The sequence below is a fragment of the Coregonus clupeaformis genome, chromosome 1, assembly GCF_020615455.1.
Source record: "Coregonus clupeaformis isolate EN_2021a chromosome 1, ASM2061545v1, whole genome shotgun sequence".
Classification (NCBI taxonomy): Eukaryota; Metazoa; Chordata; class Actinopteri; order Salmoniformes; family Salmonidae; genus Coregonus; species Coregonus clupeaformis.
In genome coordinates, this window is record NC_059192.1 from 5,020,158 (window position 1) to 5,037,657 (window position 17,500).

The window sequence follows — 17,500 nt, forward strand, 5'->3', positions numbered from 1 at the left end:
CTCCTCTCTGGCCTAAAACAAAAAGCCTGCCTCCCTCCTGCCTTCAGATGGTTGTAACCATGGCAACTACCTTCATTCACTAGACTAGTGGCAAATAATGAAGAAAATGTGCTTTCCATTTAGATTAGTTTTTTTTTAGAGGGAGAGAAAGACAAAGAGAGGGGGGGGACGAGAGAGGGGCGAAGGGGGGAGAGAGAGACGTAGAGGGAGAGAGAGAGAGAGAGAGAAGAGAGAGAGAGAGAGAGAGAGAAATATATGGAGACTTAACTGTTTAATGAAGTGTTTCTGATGACTTCTTCTTTACAGCGGATTCACTTAAACAAATCCCCAGAGATAAGCTAGGCCATTGGCAGTCAAGGAATTTCAGAAGAAATCCACTGAAGTACATCAAGACATAAATCAATGGAATGTGGAAGTTTGAGTTGTAATTATATAATTTTTTGAAAATTATAATCCATCTTCTTCATAATACTATATCATAACTGACGTTTAAATCAGCAAAGTTGAAGAATGAGTTCTGCTTAGAGGACCTAAAACAGTGAAGTGTTTAACGGAGGCAGATGTAATAGAAGTATAGCATTTACGTCCCCTCTATTGGGGACTTTGAGCGGTTCTGGACCGTTTCAGACCCAATATTTCTGTGTACAGCACGCTCTGTGAACGGCACAACATCAATTGCCTTGCACTCACTAAAAAGCGCTGGTTGTTCGGATTCATATGCACTGTTGCAAGCACAGTTGTGAGTCTCACGGACACAGGAAATCGGTTATTTACATAGGGAGCGACACGTCACATTTTTTTGGGCCAGACAAAGGACTGATTTCCTGTGCCAGTGAAACTCCTATGAAACGGGAGTCTAGCGGATGCAACAAAAGTAGTTTAATCTCACTGTGATGTTCTCAACATAAAAAAATAATAAATAAATTTCATAGAATTTGAGCAAGACTACTTTATTTTGGTCACGGACGGACAAAGCTGAAGTTGTAACTAGTCTGCAGACATTTGAACGGTGTCTCTGGGCCGCTCAGTGGACGTTTAGGAGAAAAGTCTGTCGTCAGTTAAATTTAAAAAATGCAGATATTGTACTGTCACTTAGTATGATCATATTTATTTCACAGTTATAAGAAAGGTGAAATCTTACAGTAAGTCATTTATAATTTGATTGTTAATATAGTTAGAGTCATTTCAAGCCCCATTGCCCCAACTTTTGTTGAAGAGGAGAAAAATCTTACATGATTTTTCATATTTTCATAATTGTGTGCTATGTACTTGAGCTTGTGTCCTCAAAAGTGAGTACACCTCAGCAATTTTCTCTCAACCAGCTTCACCTGGAATTCTTTTCCAACAGTCTTGAAGGAGTTCCCACATATGCTGAGCACTTGTTGGCTGCTTTGCCAAGAGTATGCCGAGCTGTCATCAAGGCAAAGGGTGGCTACTTTGATGAAACTCAATTATAAAATATATCTTGAATTGTTTAACACTTTTTTGGTTACTACATGATTCCATATGTTTTATTTCATAGTTTCATGTCTTCACTATTATTCTACAATGTAGAAAATAGTAAAAATAAAGAAAAACCCTTGAATGAGTAAGTGTTCTAAAACTTTTGACTGGTAGTGTATTAACTGCTTGACTGATATTGATATACACCATTCAGATGAATCAGATCTAACTTCTCCATTTCACCAGGCAGTTATGTTCTTCAATGAATGCCTTGAATACATATTCATGTCTCCATTGTGCAAATGGAACTCCATTGACCTCATAGAGGTTTAGAGTTGCATTTCAATAATAATATGCTATGCAATTCTAAAAAGACATTTACTCATGTCTCTAGTGAAAACTACAGGTAACTGCCAAAATACAGGTAACTGCCAAAACCAACATAAAGTGTCTTAATGGGGCGTTGGACCACCACAAGCCAGAACAGCTTCCATGTGCTTTGGCGTAGATTCTAAAAGTGTCTGGGAATTCTAGGAGTGTCTGGAACTCTAGCGGGGATGCGATACCATTATTCCACGAGAAATTCCATTATTTGGTGTTTTGTTGATGGGAAAACGCTGTTTCAGGCGCCACTCCAGAATCTCCCATAAGGGCAGCATTAAATATCTTCTTCTAATAATATTTTTTTTATTTTTATAAATGACCCTAAGAATGATGGGATGTTAAGTGCTTAATTAACTCAGGAACCACAGCCGCTGATTTTTATATATTTTGTATCCCTAATTTACTCTAGTGTTTCCTTTATTTTGGCAGTAACCTGTATATCTGATGGAATGCTGTAGAATATAGAAAACTGTATCTAGATATCCATCCCTTCAGGCTGTAGAATATAGAAAACTGTATCTAGATATCCTTCCCTTCAGGCTGTAGAATATAGAAAACTGTATCTAGATATCCATCCCTTCAGGCTGTAGAATATAGAAAACTGTATCTAGATATCCATCCCTTCAGGCTGTAGAATATAGAAAACTGTATCTAGATATGCATCCCTTCAATAGGTGTTTCAGATGAAGTGCATGATCAGTCATCTAGCAATCTCTTCCTATTGTATCAGATAAGCCACTCTCAATAAAAATACAACATGTTATTGTGAGACAGACAGGATAGGTGTGGTGTGAACTTGTGAGTCTGTGCTAGTGTGATGTCATTCATGTTTGTTGAAATGTATGTAAATGTTAAATTGTCTATTGTTTTTTATCTATGTATGTGGTCAGATCCAGCAACACACACTACTTGATTCTCCTGCTTGTTCTGTAGCTGTTCTACATACCTGGGCCTATCTGTTTGTTTGGCAGTTGTCAGTGTTGGCTTCAACAATATTCTGCACATGACAGACTATCACGATCGTCGGGAACAGAGGACCAAGGCGCAGCGTGGAAGGTGAACTTATTTTTATTATATGAGTAATCACACGAACAAAACAACAAACGATAACGTGACGTCCTCGGTTCAAACACAAACCTAATTGGAACAAGATCCCACAAACACTGTGGGAACACAGCCTGTCTAAATATGGTTCCCAATCAGAGACAACCAGCAACAGCTGACACTCGTTGCCTCTGATTGAGAACCACTCTGGCCAACATAGACATACATGAACTAGAAAAACAAAGAACACTCACACCCTGGCTCAACATACAAGCCTCCCCAGAGCCAGGGCGTGACAGTACCCCCCGCCAACCAAATACCACAGGGAGGGACCGGGTGGGCACTCCGCCTTGGCGGCGGATCCGGCTCGGGCATGATCCCCACTCCCTCTCTAACCCCCCAAAGTACCCCTGGTCCGGTCTGGCCCTGCTGACCGGAGCTGGACTGAACACCGGTGGAGCGGATTGCTCTAGCTCCGGCGTGAAGCAGCTGACCCGTGCCGAACCAGGCACCGGTGGAACAGGCACGGGCTGTGCCGGACTGACGACGCACACCACTGGCTTGGTGTGGGGAGCAGGAACGGGCCGAGCCGGGCTGACGAAACGCACCCCTGACTTGGTGCGGGGAGCAGGAGCGGGCCGGACCGGGCTGACGAAGCGCACCACTGACTTGGTGCGGGGAGCAGGAACGGGCCGATCCGGGCTGACGAAGCCTCCCCAGAGCCAGGGCGTGACACAGACCTGGCTCTCAAGAGAAGACAGGCTATGTGTACACTGCCCACAAAATGAGGTGGAAACTGAGCTGCACTTCCTGACTTCCTGACAAATGTATGACCATATTAGAGACACATGTTGATAAACTCCCTTATCTACTGGGTGAAAAACCACAGTGTGCCATCACAGCTGCAAGATTTGTGACCTGTTGCCACAAGAAAAGGGCAACCAGTGAAGAACAAACACCATTATTAATACAACCCATATTTATGTTGATTTATGTTCCCTTCTGTACTTTAACTATTTGCACATCGTTACAACACTGTATATATACATAATATGACATTTGAAATGTCTTTATTCTTTTGGAACTTCTGAGTGTAATGTTTACTGTTAATATGTATTGTTTATTTCACTTTTGTTTTACTATCTACTTCACTTGTTTTGGCAATGTTAACATATGTTTCCCATGCCAATAAAGTCCTTAAATTGAATTGAGAGAGAGAGAGAGAGAGATCATCAGAGAGAGAGAGAGAGGGAGGGAGGGAGGGAGGGAGGGAGGGAGGAGGGAGGGAGAGAGAGAGAGAGAGAGAGAGAGAGAGAGAGACAGAGAGAGAGAGAGAGAGAGAGAGAGAGAGAGAGAGAGAGAGAGAGAGAGAGAGAGAGAGAGAGAGAGAGAGAGAGAGAGAGAGAGAGACAGAGAGAACACAATAAAGGGAGAGAGAGAGACAGAGAGAGAGAGAGGGGCAGGGAGGGAGGGAGAGAGAGAGAAAATGAATTGTATTGAAAGAGAGAGAGAGAGGGAGGCAGGGAGAGAGGGAGGGAGGGAGAGAGAAAATGAATTGAATGAGAGAGAGAGAGAGAGAGGGAGAGAGAGAGAGGGAGGGAGAGAGAGAGAAAATGAATTGAATTGAAAGAGAGAGAGAGAGGCAGGGAGGGAGGGAGAGAGAGAGAAAATGAATTGAATTGAAAGAGAGAGAGAGAGACAGAAATGGGACCAGTGTTGTTGACTATTCAATCTCAGACTTGGACCCCTCCTCTATTAATGCATTTTCTGTTAGACCACAAACACCACTGTCAGGTTAATGTCTTTTAGAAAAGACTTCTCCACCCAAAGACCACACAAACAGAGCCCTGTACACTGATTAATACAACACAGAGCCCTGTACACTGATTAATACAACACAGAGCCCTGTACACTGATTAATACAACACAGAGCCCTGTACACTGATTAATACAACACAGAGCCCTGTACACTGATTAATACAACACAGAGCCCTGTACACTGATTAATACAACACAGAGCCCTGTACACTGATTAATACAACACAGAGCCCTGTACACTGATTAATACAACACATAGCCCTGTACACTGATTAATACAACACAGAGCCCTGTACACTGATTAATACAACACAGAGCCCTGTACACTGATTAATACAACACATAGCCCTGTACACTGATTAATACAACACAGAGCCCTGTACACTGATTAATACAACACAGAGCCCTGTACACTGATTAATACAACACAGAGCCCTGTAGACTGATTAATACAACACAGAGCCCTGTACACTGATTAATACAACACAGAGCCCTGTACACTGATTAATACAACACAGAGCCCTGTACACTGATTAATACAACACAGAACCCCATATCTAACATAAAGCAGCCACAAAAGTACATTTATGCAAAATAAAAAACTGTTCTAATTAGAATCCTCAAAAAGAGAAATGGTTTGATGCCGAATGCAATCTCAGATGAAAACATTTTGATCTTTATCCAATAGAAGACATCACCAATCACAAGATAGAGACGTTCGGCAACAATATTGTGACACATTGAAAGAATACAAACAAAACCTAAGACGGAAGAAACGGAAGCATTTTGAGAACACTCTGAAAGAGACTGAAGACTCCATTGATGGAAACCAGTCCTGGGAGAAATGAAATGGTCTAAATGGGGAAAACAGAGGAATGACCTGCCCCATTCAAAATGGCAACATTTGGAAAGATCCCTTTTGAAAGTCTCTCTGGAACAATACCATCGGAAGACTTTAAACCAAATAAATATGCTCCCTAAAAACAACCAGAACCCAACTGACTTCCAAAATTACACAGGCTGAACTTCTGAAGAAAATACAAAGCCTTAAACCTGGAAAGGCACGTGACCCTGACAGCAACAGGAATGAAATGCTTAAACACAGTACTTCAGGATGCCTTATTAAAACTATTCAACCCCGGTTTTGGAGTGTGGCTGCTTCCCTGATATTTGGAACAAGGAGCTCATAACCCCCATATATAAAAAAGGTGACAAATTAGACCCTAATACCTATAGGGGAATATGTGTCACAAGTAATAACGGGGGAAACTGTTCTGCTGTATTCTCAATGACCGAATACAGACCTTCCTCACACAACATAATGCTCTCAGCCAAAAAAAATAAAAAATAAAAAAAATAAAAAACGAATTAGCTTCCTACCCAAACACAGAACCACAGACCACATACACACATTACACACTAATAAAGCAGCATGTTCATCAGAAAAGCAGAGGAAAAGTATTTGCATGTTTTGTTGATTTTAAGAATGTTTTTGATTCCATATGACATAATGGATTATATTACACATCCCTATTAAGTGGTGTTGGGGGGTAAAGTATATGACATCATAAAATCTATTTACTTGAACAACACGTATTATTAAACTGAACAATACAATAAGAGGGGTTTTTTTTGCACAAGGGTGCAGTTTAAATCCAACCCTGTTCAACGTCTACATCAACAAACTACCAGTGTTGTGGGACCGATCTGCAGCCCCTGGACTCAGCCTCGATCTACCCAGATGACCTTGCCCTACTGTCACCAACAGAGCTAGGTCTGCGGGAACAACTTAACAATCTTGGGGAATACAGCATCAACTGGGCAATCAATATTATCTTTCAGGCCAGGACTCAGAGCAGCAGACACTCATTCAAAATGAGGAAATACCATTGGTTGAACACGTCCAATGGTACAACTTCCTGGGACAAAAAAATAAATAAATCTGTGGATTTGGTCTGGTAGTGAATGCACTAAAAGACAAAAGCATTTCACTCCATGAAAATAACATTCTCAAAAATAAATATTCCTATCCAAATCTGGTGCAAAATATTCAATAGTGCAATTTTACCAGTTGCACTATATGGAAGCGAGGTTTGGGGTACAACCTGTCATTATAAGCATTGGGAGAAAAACCCAATAGAAAATCTACAAACAGAATTCTGCAGAATTTACCTAAATATCCAAAAGAAAGTACTAGATAATGCATGCAGAGCGGAACTCGGACCATTCCCTTTCATTGTAAATATAAAGAAAAGGACAGTAACATTTTGGCACCATTTAAAATTAAGCCCCACAACATCCTTACAATTCAAATCACTGGAAACCCAAGAGCTGAACCCTGAAAAGAGTCCCCTATGTCAGCTGTTAAGAACACTAAACAACCCTTTTATCCAAACACACAGGGAAATCAATCAAATTGTTATAGAAATTAAAACCTCCTATTTGACAAATTGGGAAAATGAAACAAAAACACAGAATAAACTAAATAGCTATTTGGCACTCATAAGAGAATAACAACTGGCAGAATATCTCTGCTCTGTCAGAGATACAAAACAGAGACAGATCCTGACCAAATACAGGCTCAGCGACCACCAATTGACTATAGAAACCGGCAGACATAAAAAGACATGGCTACCCAAAGATGAGTGTCTATTTGGTCACTGCACGACGGGGGAGGTAGAGACATAGATGCACTTTTTCCTCTACTGTGAGAAATATTTTTTCTAGAAAATTCCTCAATCAATTCCCAACTTCTGTGCATTTACTAATAACATAAAGCTGGGAATGATTCTGGGTGAGGGAGAAACTGCAAATATTACTGCCAGATATGCATATGATTGCCATAGCCTGAGGGGCATCCCATGAACATTAGTTCCATGAAGTATTTACATTGTATATAACTGACAGTAATACATAGTGGAACCATCATCATGTTGTTGCTGATTTATTAGCAGAGTTCTGTTTATTATTGTACCGGATTTACTGAAATGCTGTACCACTATTCTGCTTTGGCAACATCTACTACCGTAATTGAGAGAGAGGGAGAGGGGGAGGGAGAGAGAGAGAGAGAGAGAGAGAGAGAGAGAGAGAGAGAGAGAGAGAGAGAGAGAGAGAGAGAGAGAGAGAGAGAGAGAGAGAGAGAGAGAGAGAGAGAGAGAGTTAGAGAGAGAGAGACAGAGAGAGAGAGAGAGAGAGAGAGAGCGAGAGACAGAGAGAGAGAGAGCGAGAGACAGACCGAATAGAGCAATAGAGAGTGAGAAAGGCTCTCGCTGCAGCTGCGTCTGTCCGTGAGAGATCACCAGGTGCGACCCATTCATAGCGTACCATTTGGGACGCATTGTAGTCTGGCGGTTAGAGCGTTGGGCCAGTAACCAAAAGGTCGCTGGTTCAAATACCAGAGTCGACAAGGTGAAAAATCTGATGATGTGCCCTTGAGCAAGGCACTTAACTCTAATTTGTTCCAGGGGTGCTGTACTACTACAGTGAGGGAAAAAAGTATTTGATCCCCTGCTGATTTTGTACGTTTGCCCACTGACAAAGAAATGATCAGTCTATAATTTTAATGGTAGGTTTATTTGAACAGTGAGAGACAGAATAACAACAAAAAAATCCAGAAAAATGCATGTCAAAAAATGTATAAATTGATTTGCATTTGAATGAGGGAAATAAGTATTTGACCCCCTCTCAATCAGAAAGATTTCTGGCTCCCAGGTGTCTTTTATACAGGTAACGAGCTGAGATTAGGAGCACACTCTTAAAGGGAGTGCTCCTAATCTCCGCTTGTTACCTGTATAAAAGACACCTGTCCACAAAAGCAATCAATCAATCAGATTCCAAACTCTCCACCATGGCAAAGACCAAAGAGCTCTCCAAGGATGTCAGGGACAAGATTGTAGACCTACACAAGGCTGGAATGGGCTACAAGACCATCGCCAAGCAGCTTGGTGAGAAGGTGACAACAGTTGGTGCGATTTTTCGCAAATGGAAGAAACACAAAATAACTGTCAATCTCTCTCGGCCTGGGGCTCCATGCAAGATCTCACCTCGTGGAGTTGCAATGATCATGAGAACGGTGAGGAATCAGTCCAAAACTAAACGGGAGGATCTTGTCAATGATCTCAAGGCAGCTGGGACAATAGTCACCAAGAAAACAATTGGTAACACACTACGCCGTGAAGGACTGAAATCCTGCAGTGCACGCAAAGTCCCCCTGCTCAAGAGAGCACATATACATGCCCGTCTGAATTTTGCCAATGAACATCTGAATGATTCAGAGGAGAACTGGGTGAAAGTGTTGTGGTCAGATGAGACCAAAATCGAGCTCTTTGGCATCAACTCAACTCGCCGTGTTTGGAGGAGGAATGCTGCCTATGACCCCAAGAACACCATCCCCACCGTCAAACATGGAGGTGGAAACATTATGCTTTGGGGGTGTTTTTCTGCTAAGGGGACAGGACAACTTCACCGCATCAAAGGGACGATGGACGGGGCCATGTACCGTCAAATCTTGGGAGAGAGCCTACTTCCCTCAGCCAGGGCATTGAAAATGGGTTGTGGATGGGTATTCCAGCATGACAATGACCCAAAACACACGGCCAAGGCAACAAAGGAGTGGCTCAAGAAGAAGGACATTAAGGTCCTGGAGTGGCCTAGCCAGTCTCCAGACCTTAATCCCATAGATAATCTGTAGAGGGAGCTGAAGGTTCGAGTTGCCAAACGTCAGCCTCAAAACCTTAATGACTTGGAGAAGATCTGCAAAGAGGAGTGGGACAAAATCCCTCCTGAGATGTGTGCAAACCTGGTGGCCAACTACAAGAAACGTCTGACCTCTGTGATTGCCAACAAGGGTTTTCCACCAAGTACTAAGTCATGTTTTGCAGAGGGGTCAAATACTTATTTCCCTCATTAAAATGCAAATCAATTTATAATTGGCACTCCTGTAGCTCAGTTGGTAGAGCATGGCACTTGCAATGCAAGGGTTGTGGGTTCGATTCCCACGGGGGCCAGTATGAAAAATGTATGCACTCACTAATTGGAAGTCGCTCTGGATAAGAGTGTCTGCTAAATGACTAAACTGATAACATTTTTGACATGCGTTTTTCTGGATTTTTTTGTTGTTATTCTGTCTCTCACTGTTCAAATAAACCTACCATTAAAATTATAGACTGATCATGTCTTTGTCAGTGGGCAAACGTACAAAATCAGCAGGGGATCAAATACTTTTTTTTCCCCTCACTGTATGGCTGACCCCTTAAAACAACACATTTCACTGCAACCATCCGGAGTATGTGACAATAAAATATATATTTTTTTCTCTGGTCAGACAGAGGTAAACCATGACAGTTATCCACAGAGTGGAGAGAGGTGGACGGATGGATGGACAGCGGTAAAGAAGGAGTGGTGATTCTAGAGGGGGATCGCTACACGGATATAAACGTCAGCTTCCCAAGACAGGCAGTCTACCAGCAAAGCCTGAAACACATCCATAGTCATAACAGCCATTCTCACTATTTTGCTAACCTTACTACGGAACTATAGTGGACGTGTAACCAGGCCAACGCAATACAAGTCGACTCTGTGTGAAAAAAAGGGTAATGAGGTCTAAAGGCAGACATAAACACGTGACCCCAGGAGCACTATTAGTCAGCGACGTATCGACTGGTCTGTTAAGGGTACCTTGTACGCTAAGCAGATGGTGATGCACCAGCCACAACAATAAAAAGGTCACTGACTATCACTGATGGACTAACATATCACTACCAGGTAAGTAATGATGGAGGGGGAGAGAGACGGTCTTCATTTTATCTAGTAACAGCCTAATGTGGGGGAGACTGGGGGAGGGGGGAGTGTGGACGGGGAGAGAGACGGTCTTCATTTCATCTAGTAACAGTCTAATGTGGGGGAGACTGGGGGAGAAGATGTGGAGGGAGAGAGACGGTCTTCATTTCATCTAGTAACAGTCTAATGTGGGGGAGACTGGGGGAGAAGGAGGGGTGAGTGTGGAGGGGGAGAGAGACGGTCTTCATTTCATCTAGTAACAGCCTAATGTGGGGGAGACTGGGGGAGGTGAGTGTGGAGGGGGAGAGAGACGGTCTTCATTTCATCTAGTAACAGTCTAATGTGGGGAGACTGGGGAAAGGGGTGAGTGTGGAGGGGAGAGAGACGGTCTTCATTTCATCTAGTAACAGTCTAATGTGGGGGAGACTGGGGAGAAGGAGGGGTGAGTGTGGAGGGGAGAGAGACGGTCTTCATTTCATCTAGTAACAGTCTAATGTGGGGGAGACTGGGGGAAGGAGGGGTGAGTGTGGAGGGGGAGAGACGGTCTTCATTTCATCTAGTAACAGTCTAATGTGGGGGAGACTGGGGGAGGGGGAGTGTGGAGGGAGAGAGACGGTCTTCATTTCATCTAGTAACAGTCTAATGTGGGGGAGACTGGGGGAAGGGGGTGAGTGTGGAGGGGGAGAGAGACGGTCTTCATTTCATCTAGTAACAGCCTAATGTGGGGGAGACTGGGGGGGAGGGGGGAGTGTGGAGGGGGAGAGAGACGGTCTTCATTTCATCTAGTAACAGTCTAATGTGGGGGAGACTGGGGGAGTGTGGAGGGGGAGAGAGACGGTCTTCATTTCATCTAGTAACAGTCTAATGTGGGGAGACTGGGGGAGAAGTGTGGAGGGGGAGAGAGACGGTCTTCATTTCATCTAGTAACAGTCTAATGTGGGGGAGCTGGGGAGGGGGGGAGTGTGGAGGGGGAGAGAGACGGTCTTCATTTCATCTAGTAACAGCCTAATGTGGGGGAGACTGGGGGAGGGGGGGGAGTGGAGGGGAGAGAGACGGTCTTCATTTCATCTAGTAACAGCCTAATGTGGGGGAGACTGGGGGAGGGGGGGGGGAGGGTGGAGGGGGAGAGAGACGGTCTTCATTTCATCTAGTAACAGTCTAATGTGGGGGAGACTGGGGGGGGGGAGGGGGGAGTGTGGAGGGGGAGAGAGACGGTCTTCATTTCATCTAGTAACAGTCTAATGTGGGGGAGACTGGGGAGGGGGGAGTGTGGAGGGGGAGAGAGACGGTCTTCATTTCATCTAGTAACAGTCTAATGTGGGGGAGACTGGGGAGAAGGAGGGGTGATGGAGGGGGAGAGAGACGGTCTTCATTTCATCTAGTAACAGTCTAATGTGGGGGAGACTGGGGGAGGGGGGGGGGAGGGGTGAGTGTGGAGGGGGAGAGAGTTTATAGTTACATTCTCCTCCAGGAGACCATTTAAACACCTGTATTAGCAAAGCACAGCAAACAATTTCCTGGATAATTTAACAAAGATGCGATCCTAGATTTGGTGTGAGGTGTGTGTAGGAGTGTGTGTGTGTGTGTGTAGGAGTGTGTGTGTGTGTGTGTGTGTGTGTGTGTGTGTAGGAGTGGGTGTGTGTGTGTGTGTAGGATTGTGTGTGTGTGTGTGTAGGTGTAGGTGTGTGTGTGTGTGTGTGTAGGAGTGTGTGTGTGTGTGTAGGTAGGTGTGTGTGTGTAAGTGTGTGCTCGCTTGTCTAAACACTGAAAGTCTAAGATATATATTTAGTGTGTGTGTGTGTGTGTGTGTGTGTGTGTGTGCGTGTGTGTAGGAGTGTGTGTGTGTGTGTAGGAGTGTGTGTGTGTGTAGGTGTGTGTGTGTAGGTGTGTGTGTGTGTGTGTGTAGGTGTGTGTGTAGGTGTGTGTGTGTGTGTGTGTGTGTGTGTGTGTGTGTAGGAGTGTGTGTGTGTGTAGTGTGTGTGTGTGTGTGTGTGTGTGTGTGTGTGTGTGTGTGTGTGTGTGTGTGTGTGTGTGTGTGTGTGTGTGTGCGCAAAAGCCAACTTCAACCAGCTAAACCCTGGCTCTGAATCAACAGTGGACTGCGTGTGAGTTACCTTACATGGATTGTGTTTCAGTAGAGAGAGAGAGAGAGAGGGGACATACAGGCAGAGTTCTGTTACCATTATGCTTCATGCAATCTGGATCAAAAAAAGGGAACACTTGCATAACAGTAAGTAGCCCTGCATGTTACCCTGCAGACCTAACGGAACGCTCTCTCTCTCTCTCTCTCTCTCTCTCCCTCCCTCCCTCCCTCCCTCCCTCCCTCCCTCCCTCCAGTCTCTCTCTCTCGCTCTCTCTCTCTCTCTCTCTCTGTCTCTATCTCTCCCTCTATCTCTCTCCCCCTCTCTATCCCTATACCCCTCCCTCCCTCCAGTCTCTCTCTCTCTCTCTCTCTCTCTCTCTCTCTCTCTCTCTCTCTCTCTCTCTCTCTCTCTCCCTATACACTCCCTCTCTCCAGTCTCTCTCTCTCTCTCTCTCTCACATTGGCAGGATTGTCCTATGAGACAGAGGCTGGGGCTGGGTTAGATGGGGTTGGGTTAGGGTTAGATGTGGCTGGGTTAGGGTTAGATGGGGCTGGGTTAGGGTTAGATGGGGCTGGGTTAGGGTTAGATGGGGCTGGGTTAGGGTTAGATGGGGCTGGGTTAGGGTTAGATGGGGTTGGGTTAGGGTTAGATGGGGCTGGGTTAGGGTTAGATGGGGTTGGGTTAGGGTTAGATGGGGCTGGGTTAGGGTTAGATGGGGCTGGGTTAGGGTTAGATGGGGTTGGGTTAGGGTTAGATGGGGCTGGGTTAGGGTTAGATGGGGCTGGGTTAGGGTTAGATGGGGCTGGGTTAGATGGGGCTGGGTTAGGGTTAGATGGGGGCTGGGTTAGGGTTAGATGGGGCTGGGTTAGGGTTAGATGGGGTTAGGGTTAGATGGGGCTGGGTTAGGGTTAGATGGGGTTGGGTTAGGGTTAGATGGGGCTGGGTTAGATGGGGCTGGGTTAGGGTTAGATGGGGCTGGGTTAGGGTTAGATGGGGCTGGGTTAGGGTTAGATGGGGTTGGGTTAGGGTTAGATGGGGCTGGGTTAGGGTTAGATGGGGCTGGGTTAGGGTTAGATGGGGTTGGGTTAGGGTTAGATGGGGCTGGGTTAGGGTTAGATGGGGCTGGGTTAGGGTTAGATGGGGCTGGGTTAGGGTTAGATGGGGTTGGGTTAGATGGGGTCTTTAGTATGGGGCTGGGTTAGGGTTAGATGGGGCTGGGTTAGGGTTAGATGGGGCTGGGTTAGGGTTAGATGGGGTTGGTTAGTTAGAGGGTTAGATGGGGCTGGGTTAGGGTTAGATGGGGCTGGGTTAGGGTTAGATGGGGCTGGGTTAGGGTTAGATGGGGCTGGGTTGGGTTAGATGGGGCTGGGTTAGGGTTAGATGGGGCTGGGTTAGGGTTAGATGGGGTTAGGTTAGATGGGGTTGTAGGGTTGGGGTTAGGGTTAGATGGGGCTGAGTTAGGGTTAGATGGGGCTGGGTTAGGGTTAGATGGGGTTGGGTTAGGGTTAGATGGGGTTGGGTTAGGGTTAGATGGGGCTGGGTTAGGGTTAGATGGGGCTGGGTTAGGGTTAGATGGGGTTGGGTTAGGGTTAGATGGGGCTGGGTTAGGGTTAGATGGGGTTGGGTTAGGGTTAGATGGGGCTGGGTTATGGTTAGATGGGGTTGGGTTAGGGTTAGATGGGGGCTGGGTTAGATGGGGCTGGTTAGGGTTAGATGGGGTTGGGTTAGGGTTAGATGGGGTTGGGTTAGGGTTAGATGGGGTTAGGAGTTAGATGGGGCTGGGTTAGGGTTAGATGGGGCTGGGTTAGGGTTAGATGGGGCTGGGTTAGGGTTAGATGGGGTTGGGTTAGGGTTAGATGGGGCTGGGTTAGGGTTAGATGGGGCTGGGTTAGGGTTAGATGGGGCTGGGTTAGGGTTAGATGGGGTTGGGTTAGGGTTAGATGGGGCGTTAGGGTTAGATGGGGCTGGGTTAGGGTTAGATGGGGCTGGGTTAGGGTTAGATGGGGCTGGGTTAGGATGGGGCTGGGTTAGGGTTAGATGGGGCTGGGTTAGATGGGGCTGGGTTAGGGTTAGATGGGGTTGGGTTAGGGTTAGATGGGGCTGGGTTAGGGTTAGATGGGGCTGGGTTAGGGTTAGATGAGGCTGGGTTAGATGAGGGCTGGGTTAGGATGAGGCTGGGTTCTAGGGTTAGATGGGGCTGGGTTAGGGTTAGATGGGGCTGGGTTATGGTTAGATGGGGCTGGGTTATGGTTAGATGGGGCTGGGTCATGGTTATATGGGGCTGGGTTAGGGTTAGATGGGGTTGGGTTAGGGTTAGATGGGGTTGGGTTAGGGTTAGATGGGGCTGGGTTAGGGTTAGATGGGGCTGGGTTAGATGAGGCTGGGTTAGGGTTAGATGGGGCTGGGTTAGGGTTAGATGGGGCTGGGTTAGGGTTAGATGGGGCTGGGTTAGGGTTAGATGGGGCTGGGTTATGGTTAGATGGGGCTGGGTTAGGGTTAGATGGGGCTGGGTTAGGGGTTAGATGGGGTTGGGTTAGGGTTAGATGGGGCTGGGTTAGGGTTAGATGGGGCTGGGTTAGGGTTAGATGGGGTTGGGTTAGGGTTAGATGGGGCTGGGTTAGGGTTAGATGGGGCTGGGTTAGGGTTAGATGGGGCTGGGTTAGATGAGGCTGGGTTAGGGTTAGATGGGGCTGGGTTAGGGTTAGATGGGGCTGGGTTAGGGTTAGATGGGGTTGGGTTAGGGTTAGATGGGGCTGGGTTAGGGTTAGATGGGGCTGGGTTAGGGTTAGATGGGGCTGGGTTAGATGAGGCTGGGTTAGGGTTAGATGGGGCTGGGTTAGGGTTAGATGGGGCTGGGTTAGGGTTAGATGGGGTTGGGTTAGGGTTAGATGGGGCTGGGTTAGGGTTAGATGGGGCTGGGTTAGGGTTAGATGGGGCTGGGTTAGATGAGGCTGGGTTAGGGTTAGATGGGGCTGGGTTAGGGTTAGATGGGGCTGGGTTAGATGAGGCTGGGTTAGGGTTAGATGGGGTTGGGTTAGGGTTAGATGGGGTTGGGTTAGGGTTAGATGGGGCTGGGTTAGGGTTAGATGTGGCTGAGTTAGGGTTAGATGGGGCTGGGTTAGATGAGGCTGGGTTAGGGTTAGATGGGGCTGGGTTAGGGTTAGATGGGGCTGGGTTAGGGTTAGATGGGGCTGGGTTAGGGTTAGATGGGGCTGGGTTAGGGCCTCCATTACTACCTTTGTAACAAGAATAACATAATTTCTTTATCAGCCTTGTTGTGGCATGAAAAGTGCACACACACGTCATCTCTCCACCTGGTGCGGCATCCAGATGAATGTGAGGGAGATAAGGGGGATTGTAATGATCTGATACATGATCCACCATACGGATAACAGAGTACATAATACAGGGAACAAGGCGCTCTCTCTCTCTCTCTCTCTCTCTCTCTCTCTCTCTCTCTCTCTCTCTCTCTCTCTCTCTCTCTCTCTCTCTCTCCTAATTTCCTTGAGTGGCACACTTTTCTCCTTTTTAGGTGCTTGAAGAGTGGAGGAGAAAATAAAGGGCTACACCTGTAAGATGTTAAAGTGGGTTTGGAACGATTCATTAAGATTTTAAACTGCAAGAGAACTCCCTGAGATCTTCCCTTCATATGTTTCCCCCTGACTTAGCCAGTTCCTGTTGGGGGAAGGGGGGAAAGAGCTGAAAGAGGGAGAGAGAGAGAGGGAGGGGGAGCTGAAAGAGGGAGAGAGAGGGGGGGGAGGGGGGGCTGAAAGAGGGCGAGGGAGAGAGAGAGAGAGAGAGAGAGAGGGGGAGCTGAAAGAGGGAGAGGGAGAGAGAGAGGGTAGAGAGAAAGAAAAAAAAGAGAGAGAGAACAAAAACTAAACAAAAGCAAAGTCTTCTCCTTTGTTGTTTTCAAAAAAGCTTTTGACACAATTTGCCATGAGGGTCTGCTGTATAAACTGATGGACAGCTGTGTTGGGGGGAAAACCTACGATATTATACAATCAATGCACACAAACTATAAGTGTGCGGTCAAAATTGGCAATAAACACTGATTTCTTCCCTCAGGGCCGGGGGGTGAGACAGGGATGCAGCTTGAGACCCACCCTCTTCAAAAAATTTTGAATTGGCGAGGGCACTAGAACAGTCTGCAGCACCCGGCCTCACCCTACTAGATTCTGAAATCAAATTTCTACTGTTTGCAGATAATCTGGTGCTTCTGTCCCCAAACAAGGAGGGCATACAAAAGCTCCAGGTGCCAATGACATGTATGATTCAGTGGGGTTGGGTTAAATGCGGAAGACACATTTCAGTTGTACAGCTGACTAGGTATCCCCCTTACCCTTTCCTGCACAGATTCTGTCAGACCTGGGCCCTGACAGTGCATCTCAGTAAAACAGAAATGATGGTGTTCCACAAAAGGTCCAGTTGCCAGGACCACAAACATCAATTCCATCTAGACACTGTTGCCCTAGAGCACACAAAGAATTACACCTACCTCGGCCTAAACATCAACACCACAGGTAACTTCCACAAGAGACAAGGCAAGAAGGGCCTTCTATGCCATCAAAAATAACCACTTGACATACCAATTAGGATCTGGCTAAAAATACTCCAGTCAGTTATAGAACCCATTGCCCTTTATGGTTGTGAGGTCTGAGGTCCACTCACCAACCAATAATTCACAATTGAGACACTCCATGTGCAGAATTCATCCCCCAAAAAAATCCTCACGAAACCCAAAATAATGAGTGCAGAGCAGAATTAGGACTGTACCCACTAATTGCCAAAATCCAGAAAAGAGCCATTAAATTCCACAACTACCTAAAGGAAAGTGATGCCCAAGTCCTCTCAGCCAGCTGGTTCTGGGGCTCTGTCCACAAACACAAACAGACCCCACAAAGCCCCAGGACAGCAACCCAATTAGACCCACCCATATTATGAGAAAA

The 17,500-nt window shown here is 46.1% G+C and overlaps 1 protein-coding gene across 2 annotated transcripts in view; it reads right to left on the reverse strand.

Annotated features, from left to right (window-relative positions):
* LOC121580391 (zinc finger MIZ domain-containing protein 1) overlaps positions 1-17,500 on the reverse strand; it is a 301,135-nt gene that overhangs the window by 196,904 nt on the left and 86,731 nt on the right. The gene's annotated exons all lie outside the window — the stretch shown is intronic.